Here is a 25,898-nt window from a genome sequence, read left to right as displayed (position 1 = left end):
ATAGGATCAATTTACCAAAACACTACATTTGCTGGATTTAAGCACAGGGAGAAATAAGAGCATGTAAGTGTCTAAGTACTGGGAATGGTTTATCCAATAAACCTACATTTCTATCAATTATTTCTGAAAGTCAATCTGATTTTCTTCTCATCTTCTGATTAACCATGAACCCTGACCATGCGCGGCACCTTCCAAGAGCCATCCACGGCCTCTCTGTGAGGAAAAGCCACTTCTTGGTGCTAAGTAGCAAGCTTTTCCCTTTCTTTTTCTTTCCTTTGCAGAAGAGTGGAACAAGAAACCCACCAACGCTTCTGCAAACCTGCAGGGGCCGCCTGCTGTCCTCAGCACGTCCTCTCCAAAGGGGCCGGCGTTTGCCAGCATGTAACCCACCTGGAAAAACCGCAAAGAGGACCTCCGAGTTCTGGACCACAGATTGTGCGATCTCCATATTCCAAAACAAAATCCGTTCAGAGACCAGAGGACGCCAACATTCACGCGGCCGCTGGTGCGGTGAAAGATCTGTAAGGTGTGGCCTTCGGACTCCTCATGTGCAGAGTTTTCCAATTCCTACATACGCATGAATTCATTCTTTTCCTAAGCTTTGCAATTTCAAAACCTATTGTTCCCCTGCTTTTTGGTGAAGTTAATTCTGTACATACCAACCTAAGTCGATAGAAGTAGCGCCATGGACTGAACTGCCCCCCCCATTCATATGTGGAAACGTGATCCCCAGTGAGACTGCATTTGGGGACAGGGCTTGTGAGGAGGGAGAAAGGCTAAGTGAGGTCCTATGGTTGGGCTCCTAACCCGACGGGACTGTCCATGCGAGGACATTTCTGGCCGGAAGAACCCACACCAGACCTCCAGTACTTTCCAGTACCCAGAACTGCGAGGAAGCGGACTTGCTGTTTAAGGCATGCAGTCTGAGATATTCTGTGACGGCAGTCTGAGCAGACGAATACAAACATATTACTACAATTTCAAAAACTGTCAACCACCGATTTTGTCACACATGAAAGTCCCATGTTGCCATTATAGATAGTATATATGACATGCATATACTGTGATATATATATATAGTGCCTGCAGTCAGGGTAGGTAGAGGAATGGTCCGCAAATACATCCATGTCCTACTTCCCAGAACCTGTCAATATGTCACCTGACGTGTCCAAAGGGACTCTGCAGGTGTGATTAAGTTAAGGACTTGAGAACGGGAGAGCATTGTGGCCTATCATGGCAAGGTCTCGATGCCGTCTCAAGGTCCCCCAAGAGGCAGGCAGAAGAGCAGGAATCAGAGGACAAGGCGTGGCGCAGGACCAGAAGGGCGTGTTGAGAGAGGCCCATAAGCCATGGGATGCTGGGGGGCAGGTTGGCTCTAGGAGCTGAAGAGACAAGAGATTTGATTTCCCTCTACGTCTCTAGGGGGAACACATCCTTGCCAACATCTCAGGCTTAGGCCAAGTTCCCTGGCAGATCCTGAGGTTGTGGTGTCTACAGCCACTAAAATGTGTGGCAAGCTATGACAGCAACAGTAGGAAAATAGCACATTTTTCTAAAAGGAAACTCTGGGAGCAGAGTTATTAAGGTAAAACATTAAAAATTAAACTGAATTCAGAACCCACCAGGAAGGTTTGGAGATGGGCTGCTACAAAGCCTCACCTACAAAGAATCAGGTACCTACATGTTTGCAATGACAATGAAAAAAAATGTACGGGCACCTGGGGCGCTCAGTCGTTTAACTGTCCAACTTTGGCTCAGGTCATGATCTCACCGTTCATGAGTTCGAGCCCCACATCGGGCTCTGTGCTGACAGCTCAGAGCCTGGAGCCTGCTTAGGATTTTCTGTCTCACTTTCTATCTGCCCCTCCCTTGCTTGCACTCTGTCTCTCAAAAATGAATAAACATTAAGAAAAATTTAAACTGGAGCATCTGGGTGGCTTAGTCGGTTAGTCATCAGACTCTTGGTTTCAGCTAAGGCCATGATCTCACAGTCCAGGGGTTCCAGCCCTGTGTCAGGCTCTACACTGACAGTGCAAACCCTGCTTAGCATTTTCTCTCTCTGCCCTCCCTGCATCTCTTTCTGTCTCTGTTTTTCTCTCTCTCAAAATAAACTTAAAAAAAAAAAAGTCTCTTCAGAAAGCAAAAATCTAAGCTTTTCATGGTCAATCCTTATTTTGCTAGCTTCAGAAGAAAATATTACCACATGCGTCCACCTGCTTTGCAGTGGGACCCGTGGCACTTGCAGGAGAATCAGGAGGCCCGGACTGCTCACGGGGGCCACCCGAGCATCTAATGGTCGCTCCTGTCACAAAAAGAGCCTCCGTGTTGCTGCCTCATGTGACTAAAGAGAGAAAGTTGCCTCTTCCCGTGCAGCACGCTGGGGGCCTTAATTAGTGTGCGCGCGTCAGCAAGAAGGTGTTTGAAAAGAGACACTGCTCTTGTAACATTTCAGGTCATTTTTCCAACCTTGAAAACTTCACACTGGGAAACTAGCTGGCTTTGGGAAAAGAACAGAGAGCCAGCTGTGTGGTCCCTCTTGGAAGATGGGAAGGAAACGTCCTTCGGAACGAAGGTCAGATGTGCTGGCCTTCCAATCCTACACCCGAAGTTTGCACTTCTCCCTGCTTGGGGCGACACCGGGGTCACGGGGGTGGGGTGGCGATGCCTGGGTCACAGGGAGAGGGGGCGGCGATGCCAGGGGCCACCGGGGCCACACTGGGATCCACAGGTACTATGCCCCCACCTGTGTGGTTGTCAACCAGGACCTCGTCCGTAACGGTTCAGCTCTCCGGGAACATGCCGCTAGGCACAGCGCATTGCCTGTGATGACTATTTCTGAGTCCTTCCCCCTTGCTGGTTTGGTAAATCAACAGGGTCTGAGTTGGAATTCTGGATGGTTTTTTCCATTTCGCTCTATTCCACTGTGTGGGTAGTAGTTGGTATACAGTAGGCACTCAAGAGCGCCATCATGATCTCCTATTCCTGCTCCCTGCAGGCCTGGGGAGGGCCCTGGCACTGTGCACTACGGGGGGAACCTGTCCCCCCGACCTTGCTCCTGGCCCTCTCTGCCCAGATGCGCATCCCTCTCCTGTGTCAGAACCAGGGGTCCGTGCAGGGACCGTCTCCCTGGCCCCACCGTGGTGCTGCTCTCTCACTCGGAACAATGTGATGGTATCTGCCTTCTGTGTGTTGCTTCCAATTTCCAGCTTTCCCCCTCACTCTTGTACCTTCCAAAGAGATCACGCCATGAAACCCCAAGAACAAAACCCTCCCCCCGCAAAAAAAAGACAGTGTTTGGGGGCAATACAGTGTTGAGACATGGAGAGAGTTTGAAGGTCCATTGATCTGCTTTCCTTTCCAAGATGCAAATTTTATTAACGCTTACTTTTGAGAGACAGAGAAAGAGACAGAAGGTGAATGCAGGAGGAGCAGCGACAGAGGGAGACACAGAATCCAAAGACAGGCTCCAGGCTCTGAGCTGTCAGCACAGAGTCCGACACGGGGCTTGAACCCACGAACCACAAGATCATGACCTGCGCTGAAGTTGCCCACATAACCGCCGGAGCCCCCCAGGCGCCCCTTCCAAGATGCCTATTTTTCAACAATAAATGGATTGTACATCTCAACCGCAGGGAGAGTAAAAGGTAGGATTTGGGGTGAGAGCAAGGGTGACGAGGTTCTAGGCTGGGGAAAGTGTCACGGTCCCTGGGCACGCTGGCACGTGCTGCGGTCAGGCTGGGCACAGAGAGCCGGCATGCCCCCGTCTGTCTGTCTCTCAAACATAAATAAACATTAAATTAAAAAAGTATTTATTTTGAGAGAGACAGAGAGAGAGCACACAGGCATGAGTGGGAGAGGGGCAGAGAGGGAGAGACAGAACCCCAGGCAGGCCTCATGCTGTCAGCGCAGAGCCTGATGCGGGGCTCGCACTTACAAACCGTGAGATCAGGACCTGAGCCAAGATCAAGAGTCGTCTGTTTCACCCACCCAGGTGACCCTTCCATCCCAATTTTTTTTAAGGAAGCTCTACACCCAACGTGGGGCTCGAACTCATGACAGTGAGATCCAGGTCGCAGGCTCCACTCACTGAGCCAGCCAGGGGCTCCCTCATCATTCCTTTGAAAACTTGACACAAGTTTGAGAAAACAGGAAAGATTATCCAGCGGGAGAAAGACGTGTCTCCAAGCAACGGCGTGGGGAGAACTGGCCGGCGACAGGCACAACAATGAACCTGGAGCACTCTTTCACGCCATCCCCAAACGGAAACTTCAAGTGGATAAAAGACCTAAACGTGAGACAGGAAAGCATAACCCTCCTAGAGGAGAACAAGGGAAGCAACCTCTTTGACCTTGGCTGTGGCAACTTCTTACTGGAAATGTCTCCTGAGGCAAGACTGTCCCCCTCCCCGGAGCTCTCCAGACAGGCTGCCGGTTCAGACGTCCCGAGTCACGGCTTCAGGGAACGGCCACCCCTCACGTCCCTGTCTTCCAGCAGCCACACGAGCATTCACAAACTTTTCTTCGCACACACGACAAGCCGATCATGTCCCCCCAAGAAAGGGCCTGGATTGGCTGAGCCCCTAGCAGCGTGAGCCGAGGGGTGATCCTCGCTCCGAGGCTCGGCTCTCCCTGTTCCCGTGCCTGGAGTTCCCCTCCACAAGGGATAACTCTCCTGCCTGCCTCACATGCGAGTCGGCTAACGAAGGCCCAGAAGCCAGAATGCCAACCTAGAGAGCCCTGTCCCAACACACAGGGAGGATTCCTATTTTCACTGGAGTGAGCCTGGAACCTGTAGGAAGTCGTTAACAAAAACCCATCAGGCGGTCCGGTAATAGGAGTGTGTCAACAACCACTCACATTTTGGTCACTCTGATGCAGGTGGCAGGTGGGGACAGAGCAGGTGCTTCTTCTATGTGGGCGCCGCCGCGCTCAGGTTACGGGCACCCTCGCTGTGTTATCAGGATGCTGGAGAATCTTGGACACGTTCTTCGGTGTCGTCTTGGCATGAGGGCCTGGAACAGTTTCTCCTCCTAACCTTGATTTCCTTCCAGCCCAGCAAACACAGCCAGCGGCGTCAGCAGAGGTTTGGCCGGGGCCGGGAGGCTCCGCGGATCCCGATGGGCCGACGAGCATCACCGGGTGGGGGTAACGGGAAACCGACACATGCATTTTTGTACGCGGTAGGCTTGGCGGGCAGACAAGGAGATAGTTTAAAAACAAGAACCTAAAACCGTTATTTATTGATTTACTTAGCCAAATAATATTTGTTTCTTCGGGTTCTGTTTAAGGAAAGGATTTCTGAATGGGAGGATGTTTCTCTCAAGCTTTCCCTGGAGACACAGGGCTGCGGGCTTGTGATTTGGAGAACAACTTCGCGCATGCTGGTCCCCATTTGGGGACTTCCCTGGCAAAAGGCCACCTGCTTAGTTTCTTAGAGAACGGGGCCTCTCAGAGCGACAGGAAGAGCGCAGGTGGAAGGTGGTTTTGTTATTCAGACAGAAAAAGGGGTGTTTTAAGGATAGCTTTGGATAACAGCTTCTTTAAAAGGTTGGAGGAAACAAAGCAGGTCTGTTTGCGGAGCTGAAAGCAAATCCCTCCTACACCTTAACAAACGCGGATCCATTTCCCTTCCAAGAAGACGGCCGGGGAACGTGAAAACGGTCACTGGGAGGAATAAAAGATTGTGCCAGATTAGGGGACAGGAAAACAGGGTCTGCACAGGCTCCTTTTCTGCAGATGACAACCGCCGGGCTAGGACCCCATCACGGTTAGAGGGTGCATCTTTGTGCCAGAATGCCGGGACGTGGTCTTTCCTCGGACTCCAATCTCACAACTACAAGGGTCTATGTGGGGTCTTTTGACCCCATCCACACTGTGGGCAGCCCCGAGCTGCCAAGCAAAGCCGTCACCAGCTTTCGCTGATGCCAAGACTACTGCCTGGCTCATAAATGGTGTGAATGTCATAGAGCCGCTGACCTCCGGGCCACACAGGCTAAAAAGTTTTCATTATTTTAAGAGCAGTAGAATATGCTTCTGTGTGGCCAGGAGACTCAATTTTGGATGATTTAAGTAATTTATTTTTCCTTTGGTCTTCCTGGCTAACATCCTAAAAGCGCTCCTTGCTTACATTTGTTCATCTCAGACTTCTAGGTTAACATCTTGTACCCTGGCCCAGGGTTGTTTTTCTTTTTCCTGCAATATTTTCCTGTAAAGTGCTAGACAGTGAACAGTTTAGGCCCGGAAGGGTATGTGGTCTCTGGTGCCACCTACTCAGCTCTGCCATTCTAGCACGAAAACAGCCAGAATAACATATAAACACGTGAACGCGACAGTGTCCCAATAAGACTTTATTTAATACAACAAGGCAGGGGCCGTATTTGGCTCACAGAATATAGTTTGTTGTCCTTGGCTCTAAAGCAGACATTATCTATATATCTAGAGTCTGGGGTCCGGAGCACTGACATAATAGCTTCAAGCAGGAGTTGGTAAACTACCCGTGGGCCAAATTTTACCAGTTTACCGAGTGAAATGTTACAGGACAAGCAGCATAAATGAGCTAGAGTCATCTGTAGCAACACACACCATCTTAGTGACTGTATAATACATGAAAGAAATCAAGTCCCGAAACACTGCAGAATGCGCACCATTGTTCTGTAAAGCACTGAAGCAAAGAAACGGGATCTGTGTCACACACAGGAGTCTCATCTGTCTCTGCTGGTTTGGGTCCATCATGAACAAAGTTGCCATGACAGTCGTGCACGCAGCTTTGCGTGAACATACAGGTGATCGTTTCTCAGGGGAGTGCCAGAATGATTCCAGGAGGACGGCTGTGTGGAGCGACAGGTGGATGTGAGGCTTCCTGAGGAAACACCACGTTGTTCTGCAAAGCGGCTGTGACATTTCACATCCCCACCAGCCATCTGAGGGGTCTGGGTGCTCCAAATCTTCACCAACACTTGCTGTGGTCACTCTTCCAATTCATAATAATTTTGGTCCGTGTGTGCTGACATCTCACTGTGATGTTAATTTGAGTTTTCCAATGATTAAGGATAATGAGGATTTTTAGTCTTAGTCTCTTGGAGGTGAGACGGGAGGGTTGGCAATTATTTCCACAGGACGGTGAAATAATATAATGGGATGACAGGAACATGCCCCCTCATTACGGTGATGGTCACATGACTACATACTCATTAACTTACAAACAGATGCAGCTCATTATCCACGAGAGAACCTCAACAAACAATACAAATATATGAAATCGATCTGGAAAGCCCACCGGACAAAACCGATTCAAGGACAAACGGACATGTAATAAAATTTTAGATAGTAAAAAGCACAAGAACTCAGTATAGTGTCTATGTTTGGGAACAGAAAAGAGGAATAGTGAGATAAATTTAGTTTCACAGGTGTTTGGAAGGTCCACAGCGGCTCCTTTTATGTTTCATAATTTATACAAATAGAACATATATTTTGTTTGGCTGTACAGAACGTTGCATGATAGATTCTTCTAATAAAAACAAGCTCTTGGGGCGCCTGGGTGGCTCAGTTTGTTAAGCGTCTGACTTTGGCTCAGGCCATGATCTCATGGTTCGTGGGTTCGAGGCCTGCGTCCAGCTCTGTGCTGACAGCCCAGAGCCTGTAGCCTGTCTTCAAATTCTGTTTCCCGCTCTCTCTCTGACCCTCCCCTGCTTGTGCTGTCTCTCTCTGTCTCTCAAAAAAAAAATTAAATAGAAATAAACACGCTCTTAGTGTGTGGGTTAGAATGTTACAGATGCTGAGGTCCAGGCAGTTTCTGTCAGTCCCACACGTGTGTGATGTGGGACATGCTGTCGGGGTCAATAGCGTCAGGGTCATTCTGACAGCTCAAGACAGTCTGGAAAACATGCCGCAGGATTCTAAGGACACACTAAGAAGATTTCAGTGGGGGTCAGTAAATAATTTAAAGTTGAAAGGGACAACAGAATCTGATTTATGTTTTTAAAAGATCACTAGGAAAGTCAGTCTGAAAAGACTCCGTACTATATGATTTCAAGCAGACGACATTCTGGAGAAGACAAAACGATGAAGACAGGAAGAAGATGAGTAGTTGCAGGAAGTCGAGCACAATGGATCGGGGACCCAGGGAAGCAAAGGAACTGAGAAAAAGAGAAGACAGCACAGCGAGGCACAGGGGACCCCGAGCCAACAGCCTGAGGTCGACAAGTGGCACCTGAACAGGAACCTGAACCCTGGGTTGACAGCAGGAGTCACGGGGGCAGGGAGAGAGGAACACGCAGAACCCAGAGGATTTTAGGGCAGTGAGAACGCTATGATGTGACAGTACTATGACACACACTGTCATTACACAGTTGTGCAAACTCACAGAATGTACACCACCGAAAGTAAACCTTAATGTACACTCTGGACTCCAGGGGAAAATACGTGCCCAAAAAAGTCTCACTCTGGTGACTGGTGTTGCGGACAGGGCAGGCCGTGCATACGTGGGGGCTACGTGGGCAATCTCTGTCCCTTTTTCTCTGCCTCTCAGTTTTATTGGAAGCCAAAAACAGCTCTAACAATAATTGTTTTAAAAAAGTCACCACGCCTGCCAAATCGTGACCGAGTAGAGCAGAGTCAGAGAATTCGTGTAAGTGTGCACGACTGCCGTGTGCCCTAGAAGTGGGTCAGGGAAGGAAGGATGGATAGAGCGAGATGGATTTTCGCCAACACTCCAGAGTAAGTATGTCAGGATGTGCTGATGCTAGAATATAATTTTAAAATCCCTCTCGAACGACACACAGCATCTTGACCTTCCAAGCGTCTCTACAATGGATGACTTTTGCTGGAATCTACTGGCTGCCTGGCTCATTCCATGAATTCTTAATGGTCGTTTCTGTTTTATATCGATATGAGATTTAGGGTAGAGGTTTGACAGCTAACAGGCAGAAATAATAACCAAGTGCCAGTCCGTGTTTCCCTCTGGACATTAATCTTGTATTTGTCCTAAAGCAGGGGCAGGCGACAGATGGCATTCTGGAAAAGCCATACGTTCACAGCGCTCCATTTCGCATTCTTCTCTGAAGGCGGGTGAGGGATGAGGGAGTCCCATCACTCAAAGATAATGAACTCAGAACCTTCCCTACAGAGACCATGATGCTTCGCTCAACAGGAAGAGAATGATAGTGAAGTCTGAACTTTGCATATCATAGCACTCCACGTGGTTGTAAAAAATGTGCTGTTTCAACTTTCGGAGGTCAACAGAGCGGCTTTAAAATAAGGGCGACATGAGCAAAAGACAAGAATGGCCCACCTTCCACTAGAACATGTTCCTTCTCCCCCCGCCCCCCGCTCTTACCGTTGCCGCAATTCTCCCCGCCCCTCCAGAGTTTAGAAGTGCGCACTGTTTGGTCACCGTGCAAGGTTGCCTGTTACTAACGTCCACACTCCAGGCATCCCTTCCGGATGTTTAAGTGGGTCTCAGACATGAACGTGTAGTCCTGCGTCCTTAGTCCATTGCCTCTGGCCCTGGCTACGTGGTCTATGTTTGAGGAACTTATGGATGACATTTGAAATTCTTTCCAGAAGTCAGTACTTTTTATTTTGTAAGTGAGGACCTTAGTGTTTGGTTTTGTTCTCTTTTAGGGACATTACAGTTTTAAGCCAAAGCATGGAGCCTAGGGGCCGGATGCTCCACACGAAGGTCTGTGCACGAGCTGGGCTGAGTGACTGCAGACACGCGCACACCTTACGCCTTCTGCTTCTGGCCCTCCTGAGCACATGTGCTGTGCTCTTAGGCTTAGTCGTTATGATGCTTATTTGGAATCTGAATGCAGCCGGCAATAAACTTTCTAAATGAACAGGGAAGACCTTTGTTGATTTAGTTTTGTGGAAACTATGGAGAGACACAATTGTGTTGGGATTTCTGCATCAGCAGTTGCTAATGCTGAATGGAAGCCAGGCAGGGAACATATAATCCAATCCAGCACATGATTAGAAGCAAACAAAGCCCAAAAGCCCACCGGGAAAGAGTGAACTTCATGCTTGCTTGAGCACACTGAGGGTTAATGGAAATGCCACCCAGCAAAGGAAGCCATTCTCAGAAGTAACAAATGTTCAGGTAGCAGCAGAAGGAAGGAGGTGGGGCGAAGATTGAGGGTTTGGTTCCTGCATCATGTCCTCAACAGCCAAGGGTGCAACAAGTCTGGCCTTCAAGATCTGTTAGGAATCCTGTGCTTTCCTTCAGTAGCTTCTGCTCTTGGGAGGTACGATGTTCCAGGGGTTATGAAACCAGACACTCCTACCACAACGTGAACTGGGTCATCGGCTTTATAAAAACTGAAGCGTGATCTCACGTCAAGTGCACACGTCTTTGTGTGATCTTTGTGTGCATCTCTGTGATCTCTGCCTACGTGTGCACCTGTGCACATGTTCCGTGGGTTTCTGTACGTACACTTTCCTCTCTTTGTCAAGTGCTGCCCTCCTGGCACCGCACCAAGGGCCACTTCTGTTTGCACTGGTGTCATCATGGATTAGTTCACGTTATTTTGAATTTAATACAAATGTTTCTGAAGTACACTAACGCATGCACAGGTATCCAAAATATCCCTACACGTCAACATCCGTGTCCATTCCGCTCTACGGGAGTGTATACTGATCAACGTCTGCGCCCTTATTTGGCTCGATGGGAGTTTACACTGATCGATGTCCATGCCTGTACTCAGCTCTACAGGAATGTATACCGACGTGTGCACTGCGATCCATACTGCCTGCGTTCTCCTGGCTCCCGGCCTTGGTGCCCTGCAGCCCTCCACTCCAACAGAGAGAGGTGTGGCTCCCACGCCACACCGTGCACTCACATGATTGTTCCAATACACTCCAGTACACGTAGAGATATCACAATCATTAACCTGTTGCCTTCGGACACAGCCTTCGGAGACACTATCCAGGGCACATCAATGCATTTTCCTCTGCATTTAACTTTGGAATCTCTACTCATTTTGAAGTGACGTAAGCTTACCACTTTCTCTCCTTCCCACAGGGTCAGGTTGTTTCATAAATTTGCCATAGACTTGGGTTTTGTCATAGTCTCTTTTCTATCATGAATCTTCCAACTATGATATGATTTAGGAAAATGTTGCATATAACAAAATTCACTGTTCTGTAAAGTTCTATTGATTTTGTCAAATAAACCGTGTCACGTACGCACCATTAATTATAACATATATATATATATATATATATATATATATACCCAAACTTGGTAATAAGACCTTCTTATCTCATTTTAGACACAGACTCACTTTTCTCGAACAGACAGGCACAGAGGCCACACCTCGTATGACCCTATTTATATAAAATGTCTAGACTCAGCCAATCCACAGAGACAGCGAGTAGAGTGGTGGCCAGAGACGGGGTAAGAGCTAAAAACTATACATGTGGAATTGTATTTCTTTTCCCTTTATTATAATTGCGTGTCTTTCCCTTTTATTACAGAAGTCAAGTGGCATTTTAGAAAAAGAGAAAGATATCGTTGATATTCATTCCACTCAAGTTCTGCTCGTTCTCTTTTCGGTCAGCTGGCATTTTAATTACAAGCTTCCCATTGTACTTCGACCTTCTGCCTTGCACCTGGAGAAGGACAGCTCCAAAACAGAAACCAGGATTTCAGAGAGGCTTCTGGAAACTATGGAGACACAGCCTCACTAATTTGTGTCACATGACCTGCTCATGTCACCAGAGCCACCCGCCCTGACGTTTCCAAGTCTCCCTCTGGCAGGTGGAAGACTGCCTGTGTCCCGTCTTCCCTGGCCTTCTGATCGGTGAGCGTCCCAGCCCCTTCCCTCGCCTTCGGATGGGAGTACACTGTAGCCCCATCCTTTTCTGGCCTTCTGAGTCTGCCCTGGCAGGAGGAAGACCAAGGCAAATAAACTTCAGATGGTCGGTTTGAGCCACACTGAGGCTCTGTACAAAGAAGAATGCTGGAAGCAAGCTCTTTTGTACGCACAGGGGACAGAAACTAGAACTCTCTGTCAGCTGACCCTCTGTTTTCCAAGAACAGTCTTCCAAGGACACTGTGGCCTTGTGGTCTCAGATGCTGAGTGCTGCTAATACACAAAGGGATACACAGCTTCCATTCAAAACAGCTTGCACCAGGAACACCCGTTCCTGGAATGGGGGCACCTGAGTGGCTCAGGCGCATAAGTGCCTGACTCTTGGTTTCGGCTCAGGTCATGATCTCTGGGTCATGAGTTTGAGCCCCGCGTGGGGGTCTGTGCTGACAGTGCACAGCCTGTTTGGGATTCTCTGTCTCTCCCTCTGTCTCCGCCCCTCCCACACTCTTGAGTACATGTGCACTCCCTCTCTCAAAAAATAATTAGGGCACGGGGGTGGCTCAGTCAGTTGAGCATCCAGCTCTGGATTCGAGCTCAGGTCATGATCTCATGGGTTTGTGAGTTTGAGCCCCACCACTGGGCTCTGAGCTGACAGCATGGAGCCTATTTGGGATTCTCTCTCTCTCTCTCTCTCTCTCTCCCTCTCCCTCTCCCTCTCTCTTTCTCTCTCTCTCTCCCCCCACTTCCTTTTGTGCATACTTTCCCAAAGTAAAATAAATGTAAAAATAAATAAACATTAAAAAAAGATAAATCTATAATGGGTTACGTTAGTATAAATTTACTAAGTTTTGTGCCAAAAGAGTGCTTTGAAGCCATAATAGTTTTTTAAAAGATGCCAACCACTGTACTGATTTATTACACATAATTCCACAGATCATTCGCTGAAGCAGAGCCCCATTCGGGAAAACCACATGTTCACACTACTAGTTTCCAAAATACAGGACCTACGAGGCCTTTGTGACGGAAAGATCGAGGGCGTGGATTTACACAGAGCGAAAGAGGCCAGAATGATCCCGCGTGTCGGAGCTGTTCCAGCACGCGGTCTAAGGCGCGCGCCTGCCTCACAGACCGCTTGCTGGGTGAAAGGATGCACACATCAATACACTTCTCATAGAACGGCATCAACCACCTACAGTCCCTGGGGCCGTGCTGACACCATGAAACCAGAAGCATCAAACCCGCCTCCACCAGGGCTCATCTGCAGCGTGCCATCTCACCAGATAAAACAGATTCTCTGACACTTTACTTTCCTCTCTTTCCAAGCTGAAGAAGCAGAGTGCAGTTAAGAGAGAAACACGCAGAAGCTTCGGGTACTTGTGAGCATGTCAGGCGTCATGGAGAAGCAGGGGAGTATTTCCCATCTTATGAACGTCTGACATAGGAGAGTAAATATAGTTTCAAGATGCACAGGGCTGGTCTGAAAAATATTTTGAAAAATGTTTCTTAAATATACCAGTTGGGAAATGCCAACTGAAAAGAAATTTCAGTATCTATCTGGCCAAGTCTTTTCTGTGTTTTCAGGAGTCATTCTCTGCCTGGAGACCAACAACTGCAAGAACAGGGATACTATAAGGTTTGTCTCCATGGTCAACAATGGACAGATGAGGATAATGTTGTCTAATGAGCCATATCGGTGCGCCTGAGTGACTCAGTCAGTTGGGCATCTGACTTTGGCTGAGGTCATGATCTCGTGGTTCATGGGTTTGAGCCCCATGTTGGGCTCTGTGCGCCTGCTTTGGATTCTGTCTCTTTCTCTCTCCCTTTTCTGTTCAAGCTCTCTCTCAAAATAAATAAACATTAAGAAAATAAAGTCACATAATTTATTTCCATATTACCTCACTGGTGGGTTTCATTTTCGGCAGGGTAAGGTTAAAAATCTTCACTGGAACTCGAGTAAAAATTATGCCAATACTTACTAGCTAGTATACATATTTTAAACTGATGGGATGGAAGCTAATTTACTTGATGATGAAAATAAAGTGCCCAAATATGTACAAGGGGGTAGTTTTCACCTGCTGGGAAGAATATTATTACTGCTGAAAATCTGGTATCATGCGGAGTCTGCAAGTCTTGTCCTCTCCAAAACGATAATAAAATCGGGCAGGAGAGAGTTTCAATTATTCACCTAATAAGCAAACAAAGCAGACGCTTAAAATTTAGTGTCCTTGTAAAAATGAGACTGACTTCTGTGTTTAATTCTTCCTACCATCCCCCGAAAATGTATATAACCTTTTACTGTCCTAAACAAATGAGATTTTTTTTTTTATTGTGTGTTTTATAAGCAAGTTGGCTGAATGCAATTGGCCACAGCAAAAGTGAAAAACACGAGTGTCACTAATGAAGAGCGTCAGCAGAATGTTCGGTCATGTGAGGAAAAAGACAGCACTAGCGGACACTCGCCGCAGAGCCCCCCAAAACGCGCAGCGATGCAGGGGACGCTGGGTATGGAATGAAAGAGATGCCATCACTCACGGTCCTTCCCGGAAGAGGTCAGTGCACGTGTATTTCTTGGAACCCAGGCCTGGTGGAAATCACCCAGTTTCAGAGATCATAGCTTTGTCTCCAGGATCACGAAAAGTTGTCCAGCAGCCATACTAAACGGTGCCCAAAATTCGGCAGACTTCAAAGGTGCGTAAGAACTAAGCCGTGTGTTTGAAGTCCAGACGACAATGGATATATTCATTTCCACAAAGTAGCCATTTAAGCGGAAATGTTACTTTTTCATCTTGCTGCCACCCAGGCACTTCGGAATGTCCGACTGCACGGCACAAAGTATGATCCCAGGGCCTCGGAGATATAGAAGAGATTTTACACAGTGGTTATCAAATATTTCTGAGGAAAGTTGTTGCAAATGGGGGAATTAGGAGATGCCAACTCAATACTTGTAGACAGAAACCAAGGACCTTCCTCTTGACTGTCTTTACGGATGAATCGTTCTTGCTACATATGTGTCTTCACATCTTTCCAGGATTCATAAACATAAAGGACACAGAAGATCCATTTTGAGAGACAGTGTTCTTTACTATTTGTACAGTAGAAGCAAAAGATGTAAGTAGATTAAATTTCATTTTATTTTATTTTTTAATTTAATTTTTTGAGAGTGAGGGGGGAGGGGCAGAGGAATAGGGAGGGAATCCCCTCAGCCTGGAGCCTGACACAAGGCTCGATCCCACAACCGTGAGATCATGATGGGAATCCAGAATCAGGTGCTCAACGGCCTGAGCCGCCCAGGCGCCCCGGTAGACTGAATTTTCACACTGAGATTTCCCATGCTGCACGCATGCATGGATAAGGTGGCCACACTACTCCGCTTTTCTGGCAAAGAGAGGTTTTCCGTGTTTCCTCGCCTGTCTACACGCAGTCGCCGGCGTTCCCAAGGTATCTGACCTTTGAGCACTGATCTGGACACATGACCGCTGCTCTCTAACACAGCAAGCCCGAGTGAGAGACGGCCACTGGGGTCCCACAGACCAGGCCCGGGGTGCACCGAGGGGCGGGCAGGGACAGGCGGGGACAGGAGGGCGGGCCATGGGGGGCGGGGCTGCTCAGCGCCCGCGTGAAGAAGGCCTGCTGTAGTCTGTGAGTTCACAGACCATTCATCGTAACTGGAAGACTCCCATTTACTTCGCACGTGTCCGAACTTACCCTTTCCCTGGGGATGTCAGGAACTAAAGTTTCTACATAAAACAAGCTATGGTTTTAAGGCCTGTGGGGAAAAAACAAAACAAAGCAAAACATGCTTCATAGGCTCGACTAAGAGTTCCCATTCCCTGAGAAATGTGTTTGGTCTCGCCAACTCTGAGACACAGTGTGCCAAAGTCAAAATTCCTTTCACTTGACACTCTAGAGGATTTTCAGGAAATCTAAATCACATGGCTATTGTTCATTCCTTCAATCAACTCATCAAATATTTTCCTTTAAAAGCTGCATAATGTCCAAAAATTATTCACGTCTGATTTCTCAGAGAAAAAGGGCCGGTGTGCCAGGAATATATCACATTATACGTACAGAATCTGGGGTTTGGTTTATATTTTCTACCTGCTGGGGAAGTTGGATGTTGGCCCTACATTATTTGTTTACGAAATCCTGCTTCTTTTCAAAGTCCTCTCTAGATATCTAGATGTCCGTTCTTGTTATCTGTAACTTAAGTGAAAAATACCAGCAAAATACAAACACAAGCAGAATACCCAATTGACCAGAAACAGAAATCCCTGTAAAAATACAATATGAAGAATGAAAAAAGGAAATGTATCTGACATCTTTTAGACACGCTGAAGGATGTGGCTTTCCTCAAGGACCTAAGGGCTGGACAAGATTTCCATCACCTATTTCCAGCCGTACACTGAGGAACTTTTACTTCTCACTGGGAAATCTCACCACAGGAACCTTGTCAGCCCTCTTTAATGGCTGCTTATAAATTATTTGATTTTTGCCCTACCTTGGAAGAGCTGTGAGATTCCAGGAACAGGCCCCGAGGATCCACAAAGGAGAACATGAGATCCAAGAGGAACATGCCGCAGTTCATGGAGCTGGAACTCTACAAAGTTAGAGGAATCCACAGCATCAGATGCAAACTGCCTTCCGCAAAGCCTTCCTTAGGAGCGGACTCTGGAACCAGACCTGCATTTAAGCCACAGATCTGCTGTTGTGGACTCGGGCATGCTAATTAACGTCTTAAAAGACAAGCTAACACTTCCTCAGCACACAACTAGACGACAGCAACCTTGCCCTTAACTGTTCCTTCCGAGCGCTGTCAGGACTGTGCCACTCTGGGGCCCACTGCCACTACCCCCTCTTTACAGTAAGAAAACTGAGGCACAGAGAGGTTAAGAAACTTGTGTGAGGTTACACAGAGAATCAGATGTGAGTATAACATTGTCCCAGAGTTTGTGCTTTCCTTTAACTCCAGGACAGAGTTGTCTGAGGGTTCAAACAGGAACGGAGTTTTACGAGATAAGGTCAATATGGGGATCTTGTCTTCCTTAGAAGTGAAGTAATCAGGCCAACACATGACCAGATGCTCAACACCTCTCATCATCCAGGAAATGCAAATCAGCCACCGGGAGATGTCACCCGCACCTGTCAGATGGCTCAAATCAAAAGCAGGAAGTGCTGGTGAGGATGTGGAGAAAGAAACGCTACTGGACTGTTGGTGGGGGAGCAAACCGGCGCGGCCGCTGTGGAGAACAGGACTGAGCTTCCTTGAAATGTTAAAAATAGAACCGCACTGCAATCCAGTAATCACACGAGTGGGTATTTACCCAAAGCATATACGAACACCAATTCAGAGGGATACATACACTCCCAAGTTCACTGCAGCATTATTTATAGTAGCCAAATTATGCAAACAGCCCAAGTCTATCGATAGATGAATGGGTAAAGATGTGCTACACACACACACATACACAGGAATAGTATTTATCCATAAAAAAGAAAGAAATCGTGTCATTTGCAATTTGCAAAGAACTAGAGGGTATAATGTTAAGTGAAATAAGTCAGTCAGAGAAACACAAATACCATATGATCTCACTTATGTGGAATTTAAGAAACAAAACAAATGAACAAAGTGAAAAAAGACAGAGAGAGAATGGCAAACCAAGAAAGGGACTCTTAACTAGAGAGAACACCCGGGTGGTTACCGGTGGGGAGGGGGGTACAGGAAATCGGCGGTGGGGGTTCAGGAGTGCACCTGTGATGGGCGCCAGATGAGGTAGGTAATTGCTGAATTACCACATTATACGCCTGAAACTACCGTAACACCGTATGTGAACTGCAACGAAGACACAGAGTTAAAAGGCACACACCACAATAACACAGAGCTATGCCAACAGAGGTGCATGTTTTGATGTCTGTACCTACGCTGACATCTATTCTTCCAGTTAAGTGGCATCACGTGTGTTAGAACTGTATCTAATTGTGAAAGGGAAGGTCTAAGATCCTGGTCATTCAGACAGCTTAAGTTCAGAGTGGTCTGTGAAAGCTGCCTTTTCTTCAAGGGTTTAGACTTGCAAAGCAAACGAATAAACAAGCGCTTTCAAAAAAAGAAATCAAAGACTAACTAGATCACCGCATTTGAAGCAGCGGAAGTGGAATCATGCTCTGCCTTTGCCCTACAAACATCACCAGGAAAGTACCAGAATCCCCGTGCCCTTCCCAGCATGCCTTGGCTGCTTCTCCACCACAATAAAGAGAACCTGAACATGCAGTTTGTAATTCACTGCATTCACCTCTCGGGGTACAGAAGGGCTCACTCCCAAATTGCCCGAGGCAAATTTAAACTAACAGCACTTTTCTTATTTTGGGATCGACTAACTCTACACATCACTCTGCACGCTGAACACTTGATATTTTCAAGAAGCATTTCCCCCTCCCCCCCGCGACAAAATTTTGTCACGCACGCTGCCCCTTTTGACCCAGAGAGGATGTCAGTTCTGTCCAGCCCTCCATCCCGCATGTCCGTGGCCCCCTCCGGATTCGGGCCCCCACGTCCTCACCAGGTAACCCAACCCCGCACAGAGGAGACGCTGAGGCGCGACACGAGGTCTGGCCCCAGGAACGGCTTTGCCCGCTGACGTGCATGCGCCCAGGGCCAAGGGCTCTGATGGACATCAGATGCCAAGTTCAGAACCGATGGCAGCGACAGTCCCCAGCCGTGCCTGGACACGGATGTGACAAGTTCGCATTATTAAAATGCCAACGGCAGTTTGCTCAAATGATACCTCCACTGGCATGGAACAGGCACAGGATTTCTACTTTTGAAAGAGAATCTTCTAGAACGGAAAACTGATGAAACGGATGCTTTTGGAATCCCCGAGAACTTCCTCGGTTTGATAGTTGAGCTCTGATTGCATTTTGAGTGGTGAGCCTGTACCCATTTCACAGACTTACACGAGGCATAAATTGCTGTGGAGAGTATTTGGTATGTTACATACTTTGAATGACACTTTAACTTGAGAACTAATTGTTCTGAGGTAACACTTCATGCTAATAATGGTAGAGGCTAGCTGGAAACCGGAGGGAGGGGGAACACTGCCACACTGTCCCCACTGGACCTGACGGAGGGGGGACACCGCCACACTGTCCCCACTGGGCCTGACGGAGGGGGGACACCGCCACACTGTCCCCACGTGGACCTGACTGAGGAAGGACACTGCCACACTGTCCCCAAGAGGACCGGATGGAGGAAGGGCACACCAGATTGTCTCCACAGCTTAGTATCTGCATTTCTGTGTAGTCATCAAACAGTTAAAAAAAAAAAAAGTCTGTGTATTCCAAGAAATAATACCACAAAACATATTTCATAAGCAATAATATTCTATGTCCTGAGGCTTTAAAATATAATCCTTTAATTTTTTCCTGGTGTATTTTTCATAACTGTAATGGTTTTATTAATGTTTTCCCCCTGACAAACGGTCCCTATTTTGACAAAATTAAGCAAGGGCAATTCTGGCCTCTGTGAAGTCACCCTCGTGGCCCTTCCTCCTTGCTGCACCAGAAATAACAGAAATGACGTTTAACTGAACGTGACCTCTTGAAGGCAAAGCTCCGTTTCAGGAATAAACACAGTAACTCTTGATGTCCGTATGAAGTTCTTGGTTGTGTGTTTCAGTGTCTGGTGGTCAGTCCCAGTCCAAAAATTTGATTGAAGTAGGAACACAGGAAAAAATAAAAGTGACAGCCCGTGTCCCCCGCAGCGGCTCCGAGAGATGACAGCAGTGAGCTGAGTGCAGGAGGAGCGCTGTCCCTAAGGAGCCCAGCCCGGCCGCTGCGCCCCGCTCCCCGCCCCCCTGCCCCGGGCACCGCAGGCCATGCCACGCAGCGCTCCTGCTCTTTCTGCAAGGACGGCCCAGAGCATCCCGGAGAGGGACAGGGCCAGCCGAGGTGACACTGGCCCTGGGGACCGCCCGCTTCCTGTCCCGTGAGCCACTCCCACGATGCAAGAGATGGACACGGCCAGTCCAGTGTCCAAAGCAGAAACGCCGGCCGGCCGTACACCAGCACGTTCTCACGGGGGCCTGCTGGGCTCGAACTGACAGTCACAGGACTCGATGCTACCGAGGGCTCCCCTTCAGTCTGGGACCAATGTCAGTGAGGCCTGGGACCACAGACACTGTCAGGCTGGCTCAGACGAGGAGACCATTCGCTGTTTCCATTCTTATGCATGAATGAAATCAAAGGGAGTCTGCATGGAAAAGGAGGTTCGAACAGTAATAGGAGGTACCTCGGTACCATCACACTTCCTGTGACACGGAACCTGCCTACCTGCTCAACCCGAATGACAGGTTTCCGACACTAACAATCACTAAGTGCTCCACTGATCAAGCAGAGGGGGCTTCGGCAGGAAACGGCCTCTGGCCACGATTTCAAACCAAAGAACACAGTTGTTCTGGGTGTCCCTTGTTGTAGAAGAGCGAACAGCGTCCCCCAAATCCTGGCTCACGATGCGAACAGCTATTTCTTTCTCAGCGGGAGGCTGACCAAGGTGATCGAGTTAGCCAGACAGTCCTCCCCAGTGGTGCTGTCCCCCAGGGGTGGGCGAGACCCCCTCGAGGGTGTCCCCTCCCCCAGGCTTGGGTGCGGTCTGGGATGGCTCGAAGAGCTGGAGGCTGCCACCGCTGGGACCCTTCCCCAGCCTCCTCCCTCGCTCTCCTCTCTCCACCAGGCTCTCCTCACAGTAGCCTCCGGAAGCCGCCCTCTCACACGGCGACTCGGAGCTCCACACACCCCCTTCCCCGAGAAAGCAGCAGCACCTGCACTGATGTCCTAGCCTGGCTTCAGGAGCACAGCAGTGAGAATTCCGCTGGGCTCTCGTTACTGAGGACGCACCGCTCAGGCTCAGTAGGAGGGACACTGACCCCTCCCCCACTCCCCACTCTCCAGACTGGTGGGGAGGGACAGAAATTTGTGGACATATTTTAAAACCATCATAGTCTGCTCTTTAGTAATAAATTATTTACATTCCTTATTTTATATTCTTTTCATATAGCACCCTATATAGACTCACCCCACGTGGTCTTGTCTCTTAGGGCATCAAGTTCAAATTCAAGGTCCACTAAATATGGATCAGAAGCAGAAAAGTCTCCTTTTGATCGGAAGATCTGTGAAACAGACCAAATCGTTATCTCAGCTTGGCAAGTGGCTTCCAAACGAGGGAGTCTGAAGAGACCCAGGCTGATCCGGGAGCCCTGACGGGTCATCCCGTGAAGTATGGAAATTACAGTGCGTGTATGTCCGTGACATATGTGGATATATAGGTATGTATACATCTATGAGATGCATATCTTGGTGCACATTGATATTGTGATAAAATGTATATATATTTTGACCTGTGTTTACGTATAGTTTTGAGAAAAATTTTCTAAAGATGAAAAATGTTTACTTTGAAAAACACCGAATTAACAAGCAGAAGAGTCTACATAAAACCTGAGGAAGATACGTAGTGAGGAAAAATTATTGTGTCTCTAGGTACAGAGGAATACATGCTCTAGAATAATGGACAAAAACCCCCTGCTTTGCTCATTGGTTGATTTTCCTTTACGGACCCTGTGCTGATTACGTCTTACGTTCTCAGTAAGTACTGCACTCCGCTGAGCCGTGGGCAGTTCTCAGGACTCTGTGTGTCTCTCGGTGTGTGGCTCCACACATGTGCTGGAGACTGGCCACCTGAACGGACAGAATGCACTTCTGTGTGGCCCTTACTGAAGAGGCGGCAGCGCAGGTGCCCAGTCTGGACATCAGGGCCTGCAGAGCATGGTGGCCCATGTTGCAGCCCGTCACGTGTGGCTTCAGGGGGTTCCATGGGTGTCTACCCACCTCTCGTGGATGGCAATGAACAGGTGTGTCTCACCCCGGGCCCTGGGCCGTCGCACAGAAGGCACAAGATGGCTGAAAGACTACTTTGTCTGCAGGAGTGCACCCAACATCTGTTGAGATCAACCGGTGGACAGGAAAGACTTTGGACACGATCGAGAGCTAACATATACACTAAATAAACAGCCAAGATGATCTTAATAGGAAGCTCGATTTTTGTGAGTCTGGTGACTGCCAGGAAAATGTGGAGACTTGGGACTACTTCGATGGTCATAAACATAATAAAAATAAATAATTGGTAAAAATGCTCTCCCTCGGCCCATGAATACATGCTATGACTATATATTGCGTCTGGATTCAACTTCCAGACCATGACTTCAGTGCCAATATATCATCCCGATTTGCCAACAAAATACCGTCATGTGTTGCTAAAGAGAAAATATGTTCCTGGTGAAAGCAGGGCTCATGGTGTAGATTTGTAATTGTTATTTCAATGGCCAGAAATATGTAAGCTGTCAGGAAAACAGTATTTATGGAGTGTCCGCTGGATCACTGGATACAAACACTGAATAGTTATCCATCTGCTCACGTTGGAGACAAAACAATAGGCAATTTCAGGACCTTTCTTTTCGAGTGTGACCTATCTCTAGTATTTTTCTTTCTATCGGGCACAAATATCTGTATTTTAAACCTGTCTGTAAGTGGTAAATACTAATGAATGAATCTATTCAAGCAGCATAGTATCAGACAGCGGGGACCTGATTCCCTGAACTGAGGCTGGAAGACAAATTCTGCCAGAAGTCTAAGTTCTAAAAAGTGTTGCCCAGTTTCCCAAATGCTTCTACCTGTTTTATACCCGTGGTCTCTCCGGCCTCCAGCCCCGCGTCCTAAGGCAGCCCCGCCACCATCTGTCTTGACCTCAATCTGAACACACCCAGAGGAGGTCCGATGCCACCGGGACGGGCTGAGGGCTGGAGAGGAGCGAAGGCTCGGGGCCAGTGGTCATCAGAGGGTCGGAGTGACACGGCGTGTCTGTGAGCAGGAGAGGCAGCACTGAGGGCCATCAAAGTGAGGTCACCCATGAGGGGCTGGGCAGGACATGGCGGGAGGGATGGAAGCCGTTACAGGAATCTCCCGCAGTGGCATTCTTGTAAAGCTTTAGCATCTGCCAGGCACTCGGCCGTACATCATGTGGCTAGATCCGTCTCAAGGCTCTGCATAGTAAGGGAAGCCGGAACCGGCCCCCTGGGACTAGATGCAAATCACCATAACTTCCCTCCGTCTTCTGTCCAAGCTTCCCCTGCCTCACCACCACTCAGTGCTCAACACGTGGCGCCGGGAAACGGTGCGCACTGACCACTGCCCCTTCGTCTGCTGCCACAGGGCAGGTGCTGAAAACCTGCTTCTTCCCAGAACAGCTCCTGCAGCGAGCTACGGACGCAGGGTGGCCGCGCTGAGCCTCCAGCTCCCAGTCTGAGCTTCCCTGTAGACATAAATGACCGGGGCCTGCGATCTAGCCACTTGCCCTCAGAACCAGGAGATGACGACGAACGGAAGTACCAGCAAGGAGCCTGAGCAGAGGGCAGGACAGAGCACCCAGCCGACGGAGCTAGGGCTCTAATTTCTGTGGCCAGTCATGTTGGTCAGAGACACAAGGAGACCAACAGCCACCCTAGTACCTGTTTTGTTTTTCCTTGTGTCCTTACTTGCTCCATTCACACCAGAGGCTACCTGAAAGCTGTTATATTCTCTTTATTTTTCTATTTTTTAAATATAATTTATTGTCAACGTAGCCAACATACAGTGTGCTCCTGGCTTCAGGAGTTTCCCATGATTCATCGCTTACACACAACACCCAGGGCTCATGCCAACAAGTGCCCTCGTCAATGCCCGTCACCCACTTCTCCTCTCTCCCTTGTACCTCTCCCCATCAACCCTCAGTTTGTTCTCTGTATTTAAGAGTCTCTTAGCGTTTGCCTCCCTCCCTCTCTGTTTGAAACTATTTTTCCCCCTTCCCTTCCCCAATGGGAAGTTTCTCAAGTTCCTGTTAAGTTTCTCCAGCTTCACATGCGTAAAAACATGGTATCTGCCTTTCTCTGCCCGACTTCCTTCACGTAGGATAATACCCTGCAGTTCCATCCACCTTGCTGCGAGTGGCAAGGCTTCATTCTTTTGCACTGTGTAGTATTCCACACCCGAAAAACAAATAATCCAGTGGTCGGAAGACATGAATAGACACTCTTCGAAAGACGACGTCCAGATGGCTAACAGACACATGAAAAGATGCTCACCATCGCTCATCATCAGGGAGCTACAAGTCAAAGCCACATCGAGACACCACCTCGCACTGGTCAGTGTGGCTAACATTAGCACGTCAGGAAACAACAGATGTCATGGAGGATGTGTAGAAAGGGGAAACCTTTTGCATTTTTGGTGAGAATGCACATTGTGCAGCCACTCTGGAAAACAGTGCCGAGGTTCCTTAAAAAATTAAAGACAAAATTACCCTACGACCCAGCCAGAACACTACTAGAAATTTATCCAAAGGACACGGGAGCACTGATTCAGAGGGGCACATGCGCCCCGATGTTCATAGCAGCGCCATCAACACCGGCCAAATCATGGGAAGAGCCCAGATGTCATACTCTCTTTAAACTTTTCATCACTAAGTCCGTCCTCAGACTCAGCAGATAAAAGGAATTACCAAGTACTGAGTTCTCTCCCTAAATGCAAAGAGATGTAAATGCTTTTCATATATTTACATATTCAACTGTTATTCTAAGGATAGGAATTACTGAAATCATTCCATTTTATGGCTCAAGAAAGGGAGATGGAGAGAGGTTAGGTCCTCTGTGTGAGGATGAACAGATCTGAAGGGGTGGAGGTGGGAAACGAAGCACCTAGAACCTTCCTGAAGTCCTACTCCAAGGACCGCCGACCCCTGAGCACACGGTTTGAAGTGTGTGGGTCCCCTTACATGTGGGGTTCGTCAGCAAGTAGAGCGCAGTGCTGTGAACATACTTTCTCCTCCCTGTGATTTTCTAAACAACGTGTTTTCCCTCCAGCTTACTTTACTGTAAGAATACAGTATGTAATACATAGAACATAGAAACTATGTGTTCATCAACTGTTTGTCTTATTGGAAAGGCTTTGGTCAACAGTAGGCTATTCATACAGAGTTGCATTTTGGGGGAGCCCGAAGTTTTATGTGGATCAACTACGTGGAAGGTCACACCGTTCAAGGGTCAACTGTAATTCTGGTTTAAGTAATTCCTAATTTCCATCTTGCTTCCTCGGACAAGATGTGTGACACCTAAGTAAGGCTAATTCTTCCTCCGTGGCTTGGGAACCTATCCCATCAACCCTCTCGTTAGGGACTTGGTGGCTTTTCCTGTGTCTTCAACCTCACGCTGCCTCTGGTCCCTTCTGTGAGTATCCACGTAGAAAGCATTCTCATAAGAACTCAACAGAAAACTTCCCTCAACCCTGCCTTTTCTTCCATCCATGAGACCATGTCTGTCCCCTCTTTAAACTTCTCACAAGACTTGTTCCCAATCTCCATTTCTCCTTCTTCATATTACAGTCACCGCTTCACCCCCTCCAATGCCCATGCCACCATCGCGTCAATACATCTCTTCCTCCCAAGGTCCCCACTGACCTTCGCGGTGAGGTCCCCATGAATGCCCGCCTGGCTCTTTGGCTCTCGATCTCCCTGTGGTATGTGGCCCTGCTGCCTCTCTGTCTTCCCTTTGCCTTCTATGACTTCACAATGTTCTTGGTTTTCTGTGTCACTGGTTGTGGCTTTAGTCTGTTTTGTGGGATCCTTTCTGTTTTTCCTTTCAACATCAGAGCGGAGCAGGCTATGTTCTCATACCTGTGTCCTCCAATCCTACGGCTCTGCCTCGGAGGTCCTCCACGTTGGCGCTCCCTGATGGATCTTTTGGGCTGGATCATCTCAGGCAGGGAAGTATGTTTAGCAGTAACCCTGGTCTCTACCCACGAGATGCTGGTGGCGCTCCTTCCGAAGACTTAGGGTATGTCCAGGCATTGCTACGTGTCCCCTGGAATACAACCCCAGGCACACAACCCCACTAAAGGTGCCTGGTGAAGCATCACCTTTCCTCCATCCCTTTAATTAGTATCGATGTTAAAATCCGCAGTGAAACATTTTCACATTTATACTCCCACCCCAGACCTTTGTCCTGAGCACCAGATTCTT

General features: G+C 48.2%; 2 long non-coding RNA genes across 2 annotated transcripts in view; one reads left to right on the top strand and one right to left on the bottom strand.

Annotated features, from left to right (window-relative positions):
* The window catches only part of LOC115283769, a 6,311-nt gene extending 6,003 nt beyond the window's left edge, over positions 1-308 (top strand). Inside the window, exon 3 of the long non-coding RNA XR_003905062.1 lies at positions 282-308. This is a non-coding gene — a long non-coding RNA (uncharacterized LOC115283769). The remainder of the gene's footprint in view (positions 1-281) is intronic.
* The window catches only part of LOC115283768, a 134,770-nt gene extending 109,378 nt beyond the window's left edge, over positions 1-25,392 (bottom strand). Inside the window, exons 1-2 of the long non-coding RNA XR_003905061.1 lie at positions 25,338-25,392; positions 20,874-20,967 (exon numbers count right to left, since the gene is read on the bottom strand). This is a non-coding gene — a long non-coding RNA (uncharacterized LOC115283768). The remainder of the gene's footprint in view (positions 1-20,873; positions 20,968-25,337) is intronic.
* Positions 25,393-25,898: the final 506 nt, after the last annotated feature.

The sequence above is a fragment of the Suricata suricatta genome, chromosome X (genome assembly GCF_006229205.1).
Source record: "Suricata suricatta isolate VVHF042 chromosome X, meerkat_22Aug2017_6uvM2_HiC, whole genome shotgun sequence".
NCBI classification, from domain to species: Eukaryota; Metazoa; Chordata; class Mammalia; order Carnivora; family Herpestidae; genus Suricata; species Suricata suricatta.
Note: the sequence above shows the minus strand (reverse complement) of the source record. Positions and strands in the feature narration are given on the sequence as shown.